The 14,418-nt window shown below is 42.5% G+C and overlaps 1 long non-coding RNA gene across 1 annotated transcript in view; it reads left to right on the forward strand.

Moving 5' to 3' along the window:
* Positions 1-456: 456 nt before the first annotated feature.
* Positions 457-14,418, forward strand: part of LOC126299295 (uncharacterized) — a 31,831-nt gene continuing 17,869 nt past the window's right edge. The window contains exon 1 of the long non-coding RNA XR_007552781.1: positions 457-777. This is a non-coding gene — a long non-coding RNA (uncharacterized LOC126299295). The remainder of the gene's footprint in view (positions 778-14,418) is intronic.

The following is a 14,418-nucleotide window of genomic DNA, read 5'->3' on the forward strand; positions in this document are numbered from 1 at the left end:
TGCGACGGTATAATTTTTATCTGAGGGAACGAGTGTAGCGCGGCGAAATTCGAAGTACCGCTACATCGCCCCTCGACTGTCACGCTAAAACATTTAGCGTGGCAGGTTAGTAAACAATATAATAGATATACGTAAAAGTCAATATATACATATTTTTATAGGAAAGGCCACGTGCATCCATAGGGGATATCTTTGTCAACACTTACTTTCTAAACGTATATACTAAATACGATTATTACAGTTTGGATCCCTTTTACAAAATTAATATACATGTATTTGCATAGAGTGTGTTTGAGCAAACTGCTCGCCAGCGTAGTTAATGTTGTGCGCTTCCAGCTTCGACCATAGATTATATTTATGGTCGAAGGCTTCCAGCGTTGATTTCTCAATGCATCTGTGGCAGCATGTTGTGTTTGCGCATGCGCAATAGCATCACTGACATTCGCATGCGGCAGTTTCAAAATCGCTGTGTTGTGACAGTCTTGCACAGTATTCACTTTCACATAGTGTTCATTACAAGTTGTTATACCAGCATAAATGGCGTGTTGAGTCCGGTGACACTATAAGATTGAGTGTGTGCGTGATCTGAAGCAACGTCCATGTCTTCTGTTACGACACAACACTCCAGGTACTTGTGCGTTTTCATGACTATTGTTCCCGGGGCATATATGGTCGATGTAGTTTTTAACTTCCACATCGCCTACGACAGGTGCTGAGTTTATTGTCTCCAAAGCATCTGAAGGCCGGCCAGGAACAACGGCGTCGATGTTCGCAAATGTAGGTGTTTCACCACGTTGTTTACACTTGCCAACAAACGTTCATTTGCAGTGTGAAAATCCTCATTATCGTCGAAGTAAATTGCAGTTTATATCGATTTACAAACAGTTATTTGGTTTATGCACCATAAGTTTCACAAATAACACAAAAATCGTCGTTTATCACGTTCACAGTTTGCAACACTTATTGCAATATTTATATTTTAACAAAGTTCACTGTGTCCTAGCATGTTTACATCGTTAATTATGAAAGCTTATTCTTCGTGGTCACATTTCAAAATATGTTGACAATATGCAGGGTTTTAACACATTTACAAATACATACAAATTTACAAGAAATGCGTATACTATCTATCCTACGAACATTGCGTTTTGTTGTTGTTGTGGTCTTCAGTCCTGAAACTGGTTTGATGCAGCTCTCCATGCTAATCTATCCTGTGCAAGCTTGTTCATCTCCCAGTACCTACTGCAACCTACGTCCTTCTGAATCTGCTTAGTGTAGTCATCTCTTGGTCTCCCTCTACGGTTTTTACCCTCCACGCTGCCCTCCAATACTAAATTGGTGATCCCTTGATGCCTCAGAACATGTCCTACCAACCGATCCCTTCTTCTGGTTAAGTTGTGCCACAAACTTCTCTTCTCCCAATCCGATTCAATACTTCCTCATTAGTTATGTGATCTACCCATCTAATCTTCAGCATTCTTCTGTAGCACCACATTTCGAAAGCTTCTATTCTCTTCTTGTCCAAAATATTTATCGTCCATGATTCACTTCCATACATGGCTACACTCCATACTAATACTTTCAGAAATGACTTCCTGACACTTAAATCTATACTCGATGTTAACAAACTTCTCTTCTTCAGAAACGCTTTTCTTGCCATTGCCAGTCTACATTTTATATCCTCTCTACTTCGACCATCATCAGTTCTTTGCTCCCCAAATAGCAAAACTCCTTTACTACTTTAAGTGTCTCACTTCCTAATCTGATTCCCTCAGCATCACCCGACTTAATTCGACTACATTCCATTATCCTCGTTTTGCTTTTGTTGATGGTCATCTTATATCCTCCTTTCAAGACACTATCCATTCCATTCAACTGCTCCTCCAAGTCCTTTGCTGTCTCTGACAGAATTACGATGTCATCGGCGAACCTCAAAGTTTTTATTTCTACTCCATGGATTTTAATACCTACTCCGAATTTCTCTTTTGTTTCCTTTACTGCTTGCTCAATATACAGATTGAATAACATCGGGGATAGGCTACAACCCTGTCTTACTCCCTTCTCCACCTCTGCTTCCCTTTCATGCCCCTCGACTCTTATAACTGCCATCTGGTTTCTGTACAAATTGTAAATAGCCTTTCGCTCCCTGTATTTTACCCCTGCCACCTTCAGAATTTGAAAGAGAGTATTCCAGTCAACATTGTCAAAAGCTTTCTCTAAGTCTACAAATGCTAGAAATGTAGGTTTGCCTTTTCTTAATCTAGCTTCTAAGATAAGCCGTAGGGTCAGTATTGCCTCACGTGTTCCAACATTTCTACGGAATCCAAACTGATCTTCCCCGAGGTCGGCTTCTACCAGTTTTTCCATTCGTCTGTAAAGAACTCGCGTTAGTATTTTACAGCTGTGACTTATTAAACTGATAGTTCGGTAATTTTCACATCTGTCATCACCTGCTTTCTTTGGGATTGGAATTATTACATTCTTCCTGAAGTCTGAGGGTATTTCGCCTGTCTCATACATCTTGCTCACCAGATGGTAGAGTTTTGTCAGGACTGGCTCTCCCAAGGCCGTCAGTAGTTTCAATGGAATGTTGTCGACTCCGGGGACCTTGTTTCGACTCAGGTCTTTCAGTGCTCTGTCAAACTCTTCACGCAGTATCGTATCTCTCATTTCATCTTCATCTACAATCTCTTCCATTTCCATAATATTGTCCTCAAGTACATCGCCCTTGTATAGACCCTCTATATACTCCTTCCACCTTTCTGCTTTCCCTTCTTTGGTTAGAATTGGGTTTCCATCTGAGCTCTTAATATTCATACAAGTGGTCCTCTTTTCTCCAAAGGTCTCTTTAATTTTCCTGTAGGCAGTATCTATCTTACCTCTAGTGAGATAAGCCTCTACATCCTTACATTTGTCCTCTAGCCATCCCTGATTAGCCATTTTGCACTTCCTGTCGATCTCATTTTTGAGACGTTTGTATTCCTTTTTGCCTGCTTCATTTACTGCATTTTTATATTTTCTCCTTTCATCAATTAAATTCAATATTCCTTCTGTTACCCAAGGATTTCTACTAGCCCTAGTCTTTTTACCTACTTGATCCTCTGCTGCCTTCACTACTTCATCCCTCAAAGCTACCCATTCTTCTTCTATTGTATTTCTTTCCCCCATTCCTGTCAATTGCTCCCTTATGCTCTCCTTGAAAGTCCGTACAACCTCTGGTTCTTTTAGTTTATCCAGGTCCCATCTCCTTAATTTCCCACCTTTTTGCAGTTTCTTCAGTTTTAATCTACAGGTCATAACCAATAGATTGTGGTCAGAGCCCACATCTGCCCCTGGAAATGTCTTACAATTTAAAACCTGGTTCCTAAATCTGTCGTACCATTATATAATCTATGTGAAACCTGTCAGTATCTCCAGGCTTCTTCCATGTATACAGCCTTCTTTTATGATTCTTGAACCAAGTGTTACCTATGATTAAGTTGTGTTCTGTGCAAAATTCTACCAGGCGGCTTCCTCTTTCATTTCTTTGCCCCAGTCCATATTGACCTACTACGTTTCCTTCTCTCCCTTTTCCTACTACCGAATTTCAGTCACCCATGACTATTAAATTTTCGTCACCCTTCACTATCTGAATAATTTCTTTTATTTGATCATACATTTCTTCAATTTCTTCGTCATCTGCAGAGCTAGTTGGCATATAAACTTGTACTACTGTAGTAGGTGTGGGCTTCGTATCTATCTTGGCCACAATAATGCGTTCACTATGCTGTTTGTAGTAGCTTACCCGCATTCCTATTCATTATTAAACCTACTCCTGCATTACCCATATTTGATTTTGTGTTTATAACCCTGTAATCACCTGACCAGAAGTCTTGTTCCTCTTGCCACCGAACTTCACTAATTCCCACTATATCTAACTTTAACCTATCCATTTCCCTTTTTAAATTTTCTAACCTACCTGCCCGATTAAGGGATCTGACATTCCACGCTCCGACCCGTAGAACGCCAGTTTTCTTTCTCCTGATAACGACATCCTCTTGTGTAGTCCCCGCCCGGAGATCCGAATGGGGGACTATTTTACCTCCGGAATATTTTACCCAAGAGGATGCCATCATCATTTAATCATACAGTAAAGCTGCATGCCCTCGGGAAAAATTACGGCTGTAGTTTCCCCTTGCTTTCAGCCGTTCGCAGTACCAGCACAGCAAGGCCGTTTTGGTTAATGTTGCAAGGCCAGATCAGTCAATCATCCAGACTGTTGCCCCTGCAACTACTGAAAAGGCTGCTGCCCCTCTTCAGGAACCACACGTTTGTCTGGCCTCTCAACAGATACCCCTCCGTTGTGGTTGCACCTACGGTACAGCTATCTGTATCGCTGAGGCACGCAAGCCTCCCCACCAGCGGCAAGGTCCATGGTTCATGGGGGGAGGATTTACAAGAATATGCATGTGAAATATTTACACTTAAAATTATACTAAGTCCCATTAGCTACTTTCTTTTATTGGGGTTTATGGCCATTTTGATTTTCTTTTTTAAGGTTTTGGCGTGCCAAGGGATATAAGACTTAATGTTTAAAGTACGGGCTTTCCATCATTTATTATTTCTTTCTTTCTTTTGATTCCATGTCTTGGCTGGCTAGCGGTTGACCAGGCTTGTAATGCCATCAATATTCGTGTCTTTTTTTATTCATACCTGAAAGTTTACTGTCACACAATATTTTCTTACATTCCATAAACAATGCCCAGCTGCAGGAGGTGGTAGGATAATGGAGAAAGAAAGAAAGATAGATTGGAAGAAACTATTCACTACCTATAAACTACCAAATCCTACAGCTACTACGCAAAAGGGAACATAATACATTATAACGTTTGCATCACCTTCAAGGGGTGTGTGAAAGGAGGTGCTTACCATTTACCAAATCATGGGTAAATGTAAGTGTCCTTACATCGAGTCTGTGTAGTGTAACATCATGACAGATTCTCTATTTGTGTTCTGACTGTTCATATGACTAAGTGTATTATACCTTAACAAATCCTTATATGAGTAAATCACATACCTGCTCAGTACTTCCTCAATATTTCCACTTCTTATGGATACCATCTATATAAATGGAAAATATACCTCACAGAGATTGTCTCTCTCATAATGTGTATTATATAATGACATATCAAATTTCCTCTTAAGAGTTCAACCATGAATGTTGTTCTACTTTAATGAAGGTTAAACATCATGTATGTTGTGTATATATATCATTTCTTTCTATAAAACATAAATAAAGAACATAGTATTATAATTGACAGTAAAATGTCTCTTTCTCAGTGTCCATTGCTCGACGTTGGTTGCACGAGTGGTCACTGCTCCTTTGCACGTACCTTGCATTACCTGAAAAGTCAAATGTTGCTTTCAAAGTAGATGTAATTTTGTCAGCTGTTTGCTTAAGTGGAGGTGTTGTACGAGTCACAAAACGGCCTTAATAACTCTCCTATCTTTTGCTTCCGGGGTTTTCTGTTGTGTGTAAGCATAATAAAGGCTAACATGGCACTAGATTTCTCTTTTGTAAAAAAAATCATTTATACAAATGTATTCATATGTGGGTTGTGTAAAAATTATATCTCTTTCAACTTAAGTTCCTTAAAATATCATTCTCCTGTCTGAACACGAACTAGAAAGGTTTTCTTCCACACAATGGCTTAACAAAACTTAACGAAAGGTTACTAAGTTACACTTCTGAAATAAATTAAAGCTAATGTGTTTCCAAGTTACATTCTTTTTACACTTCTTTCCACAGCTGTAATCATCATTACGTTCACTCTGCTTTTCTTGAATTCGTTCATTTTCAAGGGCACTGTAAATAGATTATATTCCTCATCCCCAGACATTTATATTTCACATACGTGGGGCCATCTGGCACTTCCATTCTCATAAAACTCCAATACCATCTTCCTCAAATCTCTTGTCTCCATCAACTACTTCACAGTAACTTACCTTCTTATATCAACCTAAATATTAACTCATTCATTCTGCTACATATATATGCCATTACTGATCTCAATAGCTATTACCTCATGTCATTCGAGTGCCTTGAAATAACTAATTGTTGATTCACTTAATAATTTACAATTAACAACAAATGTAACCTTCGTAGATCTCATTCCTGTATGAATATCTTTTCTCGTTCAGTAAGTGTACTCACCTGGGTTTGCAGTCTCTTCATAATTATGTGTAGAAGTGTAACTGCAGTGTATAATTTCCATAAATTAACGTTTGTGTTCTTAGGCTGTATAACTTAATTTTCGTGTATTCAATGCAAATATTTACGATCTCGTTTTCACAGCGACTTGCTCATGTTCAAATTACTTTCAATTGTCATTATATTATGTTGTTTTAGTGCACAAAGAGTTTCAAATGCCTGTGGGGATGCAGCCCCCTCTGCTTGTGAGATAATGGGTATTCTAGGGAGTAACAACCTAAGTGAGGTATGCTTGCTATTCTGAAAGGACCTGAATATAATAAATAGCTGCCATTTTCTGTTCAGTTGTTTTAATTTTGTAGACTTGGGATGTGAACGCAAAAGTACAAGGTCATCAACCTGATAGGTTTGTTAATTCCTGTTCTGCTGTCATTTTGTCGTCGTACCTGAGGAAACAAACCGTCTCAGCCGTTGCGCTCGTACAACACCTCACGACCGAAGCACGAGCGCTTAGCTCTCAGTCGTCGACTGTTTTCCGTCGTCTGCTGTGTTTGGCCGAGTTCATTGAGTAGCTCCACTATGTTTACATTCCGGCCGGTTGGCGCCCACGAATCAGCTGATGGCGCGCCGCAATTGTTATTGCTACGTCGTGGCGGGGAGTGCATCACTGTACTGGGAAACGGCGGCGGATTCCGTGGAGGGTTATGATTTGTCATGCGTGAATTTTGTGTGTTCCACATATTCTGTCGGTGATTGTTGGGATTGTTATTGTTTTGATGGTAATTATGTCTGTTATATGGCATGTTCCTGTCAAAGTAGCCCGGGTTGTACCGGTTTTTCTCACGTCTCCCATTGTTGTTGTTGTTGTTGTTGTACTGTTGTGATTTTCATTTAGCATATAGTTACCATTTTGATATGGGTGATAATTATTGCTGTTATTATTATTCCACGAATTTCTGCGGTTGTTCCTACAGTCATACACGTTTCCATTTGAATGTGTTTCGCGCGCAGGCATCGTACTGTGTCGCGGTGCGGAGGGATGGTTCCACCAACCACCGTCACTACGGTTCCTTTGGGGTGGGTGCTGATTTTGGTTACTAATATGAGTAAAATTTGAATGGCGTGAATCGCCTCTGTAAACTACGTCCATTTGATCTAAGAAGTTTAAGAAAGTCTTAACGTCATTCTCCGGTACTCCTATTAATATGTCTCGGTATGGAAAGGGTAAGTGGCTCTTTAAAGTGTCAGTTATCGCTGGCAAGTCGGCTGGTTTGGACCAGTACAGTGTCTTGTCTAGGTACCTCTCAAAGTATTGTCTTAATGTCTCGTTTTTAGGATAATAGGTCTCGAGGTTGCACACTTCTCTCCTTAGACTCCGTTGCTCATTCTCGGACCAGAATTCGTCCAAGAAGGCTTGTTCAAACGTAAGGCACCGCCGCTTCATAGCGGCACCCCACTTAGCTGCTCGTCCTCTCATGAGATTGGTGACGTATCTGATTTTATCGACTTCTGACCAACTACGTGGAAAAACACCGTCAAATGATCTAATAAACACAATAGGGTGGACTTTGTGCTTGTCCTCACTGGAAAATGTCTGGAAATACCCATGCCTTTCAATCGTGTCATCGGCCATGCCGGTTGGCATAACTGTATTGACGTGGTTTGTGTCACTTGCTACTCTAGCCATCTACCGTAATATTGCTCGTTTGGTGGAAAAGGAAGCGGCACATTGTAATTTTGATTGGAAATAGATGATTCCACAAAAGGTGTTCTGTCTGTGTCATTAGCCATGGTTTTAGCTGTTTTGTCGTTCCCTCACGATGCGTTTGCACCAATCGCCAAATACGGCACAACATTGTCTCGTAATTTTGTCACTTCGTCTTCTGTGTGTTTTGTCTCGTCTTTAACATGTGTCTTTGTTTTTGAAAGTATGTCCTGTGTAATTGTTTCAAGGTTTTTGCCCAGATAAACGTCACACAATTTACATTCATGTACAATTCTTTTGGCCATGTTGGTGTCGTTGTTTAGTGACGCGAGGTCCGCTCGGTCTTCCAATTTTTCTCTCTTTTCTTTGAGGTGGGTTTGTTCAAGAACTACCATTGTGAGCTGTTGGGTAATATTTCCCACTTCTTCAGTCAGCTTTTCTTGGGTGGAGCTAGCAGAGGTGTTGGCCTGAGCTAACTCTTCCACACGGGTGTTCACTTCCTGCTGCACATTAACTATTTGAGTTAACTGATTCTCACATCGGGTGATATAGTTTTTTGTTTCATGTGTGAAAGTAACCAAAGTTTCTTCCTGTTTAGTGACTCGGTCGGACAATGTCTCAAATCGCTGGCTGAGCTGTTGAGTGGTGTTATTTAATTCTGTCATCTGTTTTGTCTTTCGTTCAAAATTTTCGGTCATAGTATGGTTTAATATATCAATTTTCTGACTAACGTCTCGTTTTATGTCTGCAAATAACTCTAATAGTCAGTCCAGTTTGTCAGTTTCCTGTGTCCGATTTGTGTCACATTGCTGAATTTGTCTCATATTCGGTTCTGACATTGATGTTAACAATGGCGCTGACGGTGTAGTCTCGCGTCAATTCCACATTTCGTCATTTAAAGTCGCCATCTGTGTATTACCACAAATGTTGCGAGTTTGAGGCAAAATCATTGCACTGATCTGTGAACTCGTCCATGGGGGGAAACGCGGTCTTTCTTGTTGGTTGAAAGATGAATCTACTTCACTTAACTCATCTGCCGAAACTATCTCTACCTTACCGCGTTCCATTGTAATAGGATGTATAATCGTAAGTCAAAAAGGGAATGATATAAGTCTGATTAACAAAGATTTGACTCAAATTTAAGTTGAAATATTTTCTCGTCAATGTAAATGATTGCTCTATTGCAAAACAATGGTGGAGAAAGATGCAGCAGGGCGGACAAAATTTTTCGTAAAAAATGACTGTTTGGCTGTCAAATTCACGATCTTCATATGCTACAACAATACTATAATTACGACAAACTACAATAGAGATAGATAATTTTGGAAAAATCTAGAAGAAAACTACAGGATATGTGGAAAAGGAAAAATGGATTCTGCAGTTGGCTATTGAATGCTTGAATGAAACATAATTGTGTGAGTCACCATTAAATTTTCTGTCCTGCAGCGGCTGGTCAAGCACTTCTGCGTAAATCGTATTCGTCAAATTTGAATTTTTATAATACATCTCCATCGGATAATCACCAAAAGGTCTCAAAATAACAGTTTTGCATCAATATATGCCATGAAAAGAAAACAAATTGAATTAGTTACAAAAATTCTTTACAATATTGTTGTATAATCATTTGCTTAGGTACAAAAAGTTGGTGTTTGTTACCCTTCAAACTTCAGGATTTTTGGTTATTCTCTGTTGGGAAAAAATACAAATTAAACTTTCAAATTTGCTCAAAAACGACACATTTGAAAATTGTGTCGTGTCGCGGGAGCCAGTTGTAGTGGTTAATAAAAAAGAAAAAGAGAAGAAAATAAAAGAAATCGTTGAAAATGGTGGGAAGAAATGGTGAATAAAAAGGGGGTTTTAAAATCGTAAATTACCGTGAAAAGAGAGAGAATGAAAAAAATGCAAATCGGACTTCGTGTTACAGAAAAGCTATCGGACTTCGTGATTCGGAAAGCTGTTGTTAGGGTGGTCCTTGTGGCGTTTTTGAGCAAAAGTTAAGCCAATTTCCACTACAAAAACTATTGAAAAGAAACAGAGAATAACAAAATGTAACTGACAGGGGAAGTGGCGTAGATAAGAGTTCATCCTTTACCAGGTTAACTTGTCTTCTTTCGTGCGGCGTCCGGGTCTTCAAAAATCTCTTTCATTTCTGCGTGAAAAGCCTGCTCCGAAATCTTGCAATCGTCCAGGAATCACTAATTTATACCAGTTAAAATCATCTTGATACTGTATGCAATTTAATTTACTTTGCTACTTCCATCCTCCGAATTTCTTAACAACTTCCACAATATATCTACACATTGAAATCAGATCAAGACTAGCTAATAAGTTTTTTTACGTCTTCATCAGATCACGTCTGCCTTAACCTTCGACTATCAAGAGACAATAATAATGAAACGAATAGAAAAACAAAAAATAATTACTCTCTGCCGTCGAGCGCTCATTCCGCTGCGACGGTATAATTTTTATCAGTGTAGCGCGGCGAAATTCGAAGTCCCGCTACAAGCTGCTGTACATTTGTTCCTTGCCGGTGGGTACACCACTGGTCCTGCTTGGTAGATAAGGCACCTGCAAGTTATTTACAAAATGTGATACAAGGCTGACTCCCTGAAATATGTCTATGTATTGCTCTCAGGAAGCCTTCAGGTTGCAGAAATTATGTCTTTGTACAATACCTGGGTCCTCGTCCTAAAACACTGCACACTCTCTGAATTAGCAGTTGACATCTAAGCATAGCCACTATTACTACTACTCGCACATGCACACACAAGAGAATGGAGTCATCTACAGCTAGGGAAAATTCGGGAGAAGCATCCTTTTTCGCACGTGGTGGTGGGCGAAAAGACACTCCTATCAGCATTTGCCTATTGCGCTTTGGAGAAAGTCCGCGGATAGAGTAGTCTGCTAGGCCAGACTGTAGGGGTATCGAAATTTGGAATTTAGTCATCACACAGTTCCCCTCTTGCGAGAACCAGACAATGGGTGGTGACATATGAGTGTGGCTCTGAGGCGTTGGCAGTAGAGGTTTGTAGAGACCTCAAACTGGCAGCAGGTTGTATAGGCGAAGCCCACCGTGTTGGCAGAGGGGCTAGGTATCGTGGCATTTGGTGGGGAGAAGCAGCTTGGCCTCTTCCCGTGGCAGCAATGCTCAGGCTGGTCTGTGATCTTGGCAGCCACACTCAGGTGTGCTAGTGCAGCATGCAGAAAGAGAAGGCAGCTGGCCACCGCAGCGGCTGTGGTGTATGTCTGTGGTGGGTGGGTAGTGTCGGAAGTCGGTCTTGGCTGTGTGTGGTGGTGGGCAGTGGCCCAAAGTGTGAGGTGAATAGCTAGACCTGCAACTCATGGAAGAAGGTGTTGCATGGTACAGCAATGGCCATGTGAGGCAGTCATGCAGCTTGAAGAGCTTTGCCACAGTGTAGTCTCGCTGGATGCAAGGTGGCAGTGAGGAACTAGGGCAGGCAGAGTGTCGGCAGCCATGCACTGTGTGGCCAGTAGGCGTGGCATAATCCAGAACACACAGGCATCAGTGAGTGCTGCTGCTGTCTCAACCATCTGCTAGATGCCCTGGTGGGATGTTTATGCGGTGGCAGGGAAATAAATTACTTATTGGATGCTGGAGGCCACGTTCTGAGCTATGATGGGGCTGCTGGAGGAATAGTGCCCGTGTCTCCATCAGTCGGTGGTGGTGAAGTGTAGAGCTCTGTGTCACATGTCTGCCTTCAGCATCGGTTCCACATGCTCTGGAATGGTGTTGGCAGTGGTAACAAATGGGAGTGATATGGCTGCATCTGGGTTCCAGGTGCCGGTGGTGTCAGGATGGGTGTGAACATGTAAGCTGCTTTAGTCTGTCGACGGATGCCACTGATGGGGCGCAGTGGAGGTGCACAGTGAAATGTTTTATCAATTCGCTGTAAAACAAGGTGAGGACTTGAGTACTGGGGGTGATGGAGGCTGACAGGCATCGATGAGCAGCATCATGTGAGTGCATGATGTGAGGTCACTGTGCATGAAAGCTTTGTGCTTGCCATGGCATCGTGGAGGCGTCGGCCACTGCTGTGCCATATAGTCTTGCAGCTGCTGAACATAAGCTTGCTCAGACAGACAACATAGGAGGGAAAGGCAGCAGCTTGATGAAGTCACCTGGCTGGGTCAGTAGCTAAACATATACCAAGTCGGCCGGGTATGCCCACAAGTCAGTCTTGTGGGCCACCTGCAAATGTAACAAGACCTGTGGCAAAACAGTGGACCATTTTCCACCACAGCAGGTAAAAGCGGATTTCAGTGTGTAGTATAAACATTTCACCACCCCGTTCCTTTCAGGGTGATAGATAGTGGTAGTATGGAGAAGTGTACCACAGATGCCAGGCAGGGTTTTGAACAAATAGGAAGTGAATTGGTGCTCGCATTCAGATGTTATGTGGTGGGGACAAACAAAACACGAAACCCATGTTTGATGAATGTGGTGACGATTGTTTTGGCCAAAATGTCTGGGATGGGCATGGCATACAGCCAGCATATGAACTGGTCTGTATTGTGAGGAGGAAATGGCAGCCATCTGAAAAAGGGCAATGGCCCGACAAAGTTCATGTGGACATGGGAGAATTATTGATGAGCTGGGGGAAGTGAGACCATCCGCATGTGAACGTGTTGGCCCACTTTGACTTGTTGGCATGGGAGGCAGGTGTCAGCCCACGCATGGCAGTCCCATTGGATGCCAAGCCAGCAAAAATGTTCCTGGAAGAGGGCAGCAGACACCAGCATGTGCCAGCCCCCGCAAGCGGTCAAAATCTGGTTTGCGTAAGGCCAGGAAAGGAAGGGGCAGATGCGGTCTTTGGAGCCGATGGGATGCCTGGGGTCAGACATCAGATAACGTCTGAATACAGATCCTGAAATAAGTGGGCTAGTGTGGTGTCGGTGGTGGTCTGGGCTTTTGCGAGGGCCTCGTAATCGAGTGAAGGGCTGATGGTACAGGTGCGGCTGAGGCTATCGGCGAAGGTGATGCGGCATATATATAAGTGGTAAATTATGCTACCTACATCTGCTGCCTGAACTGCAGAGGTGAGATTTGATGCAAGCTATCTGACAAATACTTGTCATGAGTCACCAGAGGTCCATAGAAATGATGAAATGGCACCCCTCAGTGGAGGAGTGGAAATACTTCACTGCCTCATACATTGCAAGCAGCTCCTGATCATGGACTGGCTCGTGTCAGTGACAATGGTGGGAGGGCAGATTGATGGTGGTGTACCCGAAGGGCCAGTTTGGCAAGATCGCATTTTATGCACTTAGAACTGACTGTCATACTTGGGGTCCATGGTATTGGTCTGTTGCTTTCCTTTGGCTGCCTCACAATGCAGTGGTGAGGAGATCCTGAACAGAGGCCACATCATTTGGTAAACAGTGAAAAAAATTTACTATCCCCAAAATCTGTGTAGTTCCTCACATATCATTTGCCGTCAAAACTAAGCGACTGAGTGGGTAGGGGGCATGAGCTGGATCCGGAAATGATGCGTCCCTCGAATTCAATCTTTGCTACTTTGAACATGTATTTTTCCAGTTGGGTAAAAATCTCCCTGAGTCATTTGCAGTGTTCAGCCAAGTTCGGGGAGTAAGTAAGGCTGTTGTCCTCGGTGCACTGTGGAGGACATGGTCAAGAAAACACTGCCATGTTTGTGTGGCCTCACAGGCACAAAGGGCTCTCAACGAGACCAAAGGGTGTGTTCATGGCCATCTTCTCAATGTCCTCCTGTGTGATCCGGACCTGTGTAAAAGCTTTTGCCCAGTCTGTCTTATTGAACATGGTAGAACCCAGAATGTTGTTCCTGTAACTGCACAAAAGGGAGGCAAGATAACAGTTGGAAATTGTTCATTTATTCAAAAGCCAATAATCACCACAAGGGCACCAGGTGCCATCCTTCATGGGAGCTGAATGGAGTGTGAAGGACCACAGGCTTTTTGAAGGATGCAGGATTCTGGCATCAATGGAGGCTTCAATTTCCACCCTTGTGAACTAGCTTGTGGCCTGCAGGAGAGGGCAGACATGGCAGTGTACTGGTGGGCCTGGTGCGGTCACGATATAGTGCACTGTATTGTGGTGCGCCCTGATGGTGAGGGAGGGAGGAGGAACAAAAATTTGGAGAGTATATCAGTGAAAGGACTGGAGTTGGACAGCTGCTTAATGGTGAAGTGGGAGGCGTGGCAGGTGGTGATGGGTGCAAAGTTATGTGACATGCCATTAATTATGTGAGAATGCATGAGATTGGAGAGGAGACTGAACTGGAAAGAAAATCTGTGCTGAGGATCTGGTCAGTGATGTTGGCCACAATGAAAGTCCAGAGAAACTCCTCACTGTGCCCAACGTCAACTTGGCTGGTGTGGGGGCATAGGTGATGTGATGGAACTGTTTGTAGTGGTGAGAGGGATGGGGAAGGTGGATTGCAGCCAAACCAGAATGGGAGCCTGTATGGGGAAATGGATAAGTAAAGTGGTGCCAATGAATTAGGATATGGGCAAGGTGGAGTAG

Source organism: Schistocerca gregaria, chromosome 1 (genome assembly GCF_023897955.1).
Source record: "Schistocerca gregaria isolate iqSchGreg1 chromosome 1, iqSchGreg1.2, whole genome shotgun sequence".
NCBI classification, from domain to species: Eukaryota; Metazoa; Arthropoda; class Insecta; order Orthoptera; family Acrididae; genus Schistocerca; species Schistocerca gregaria.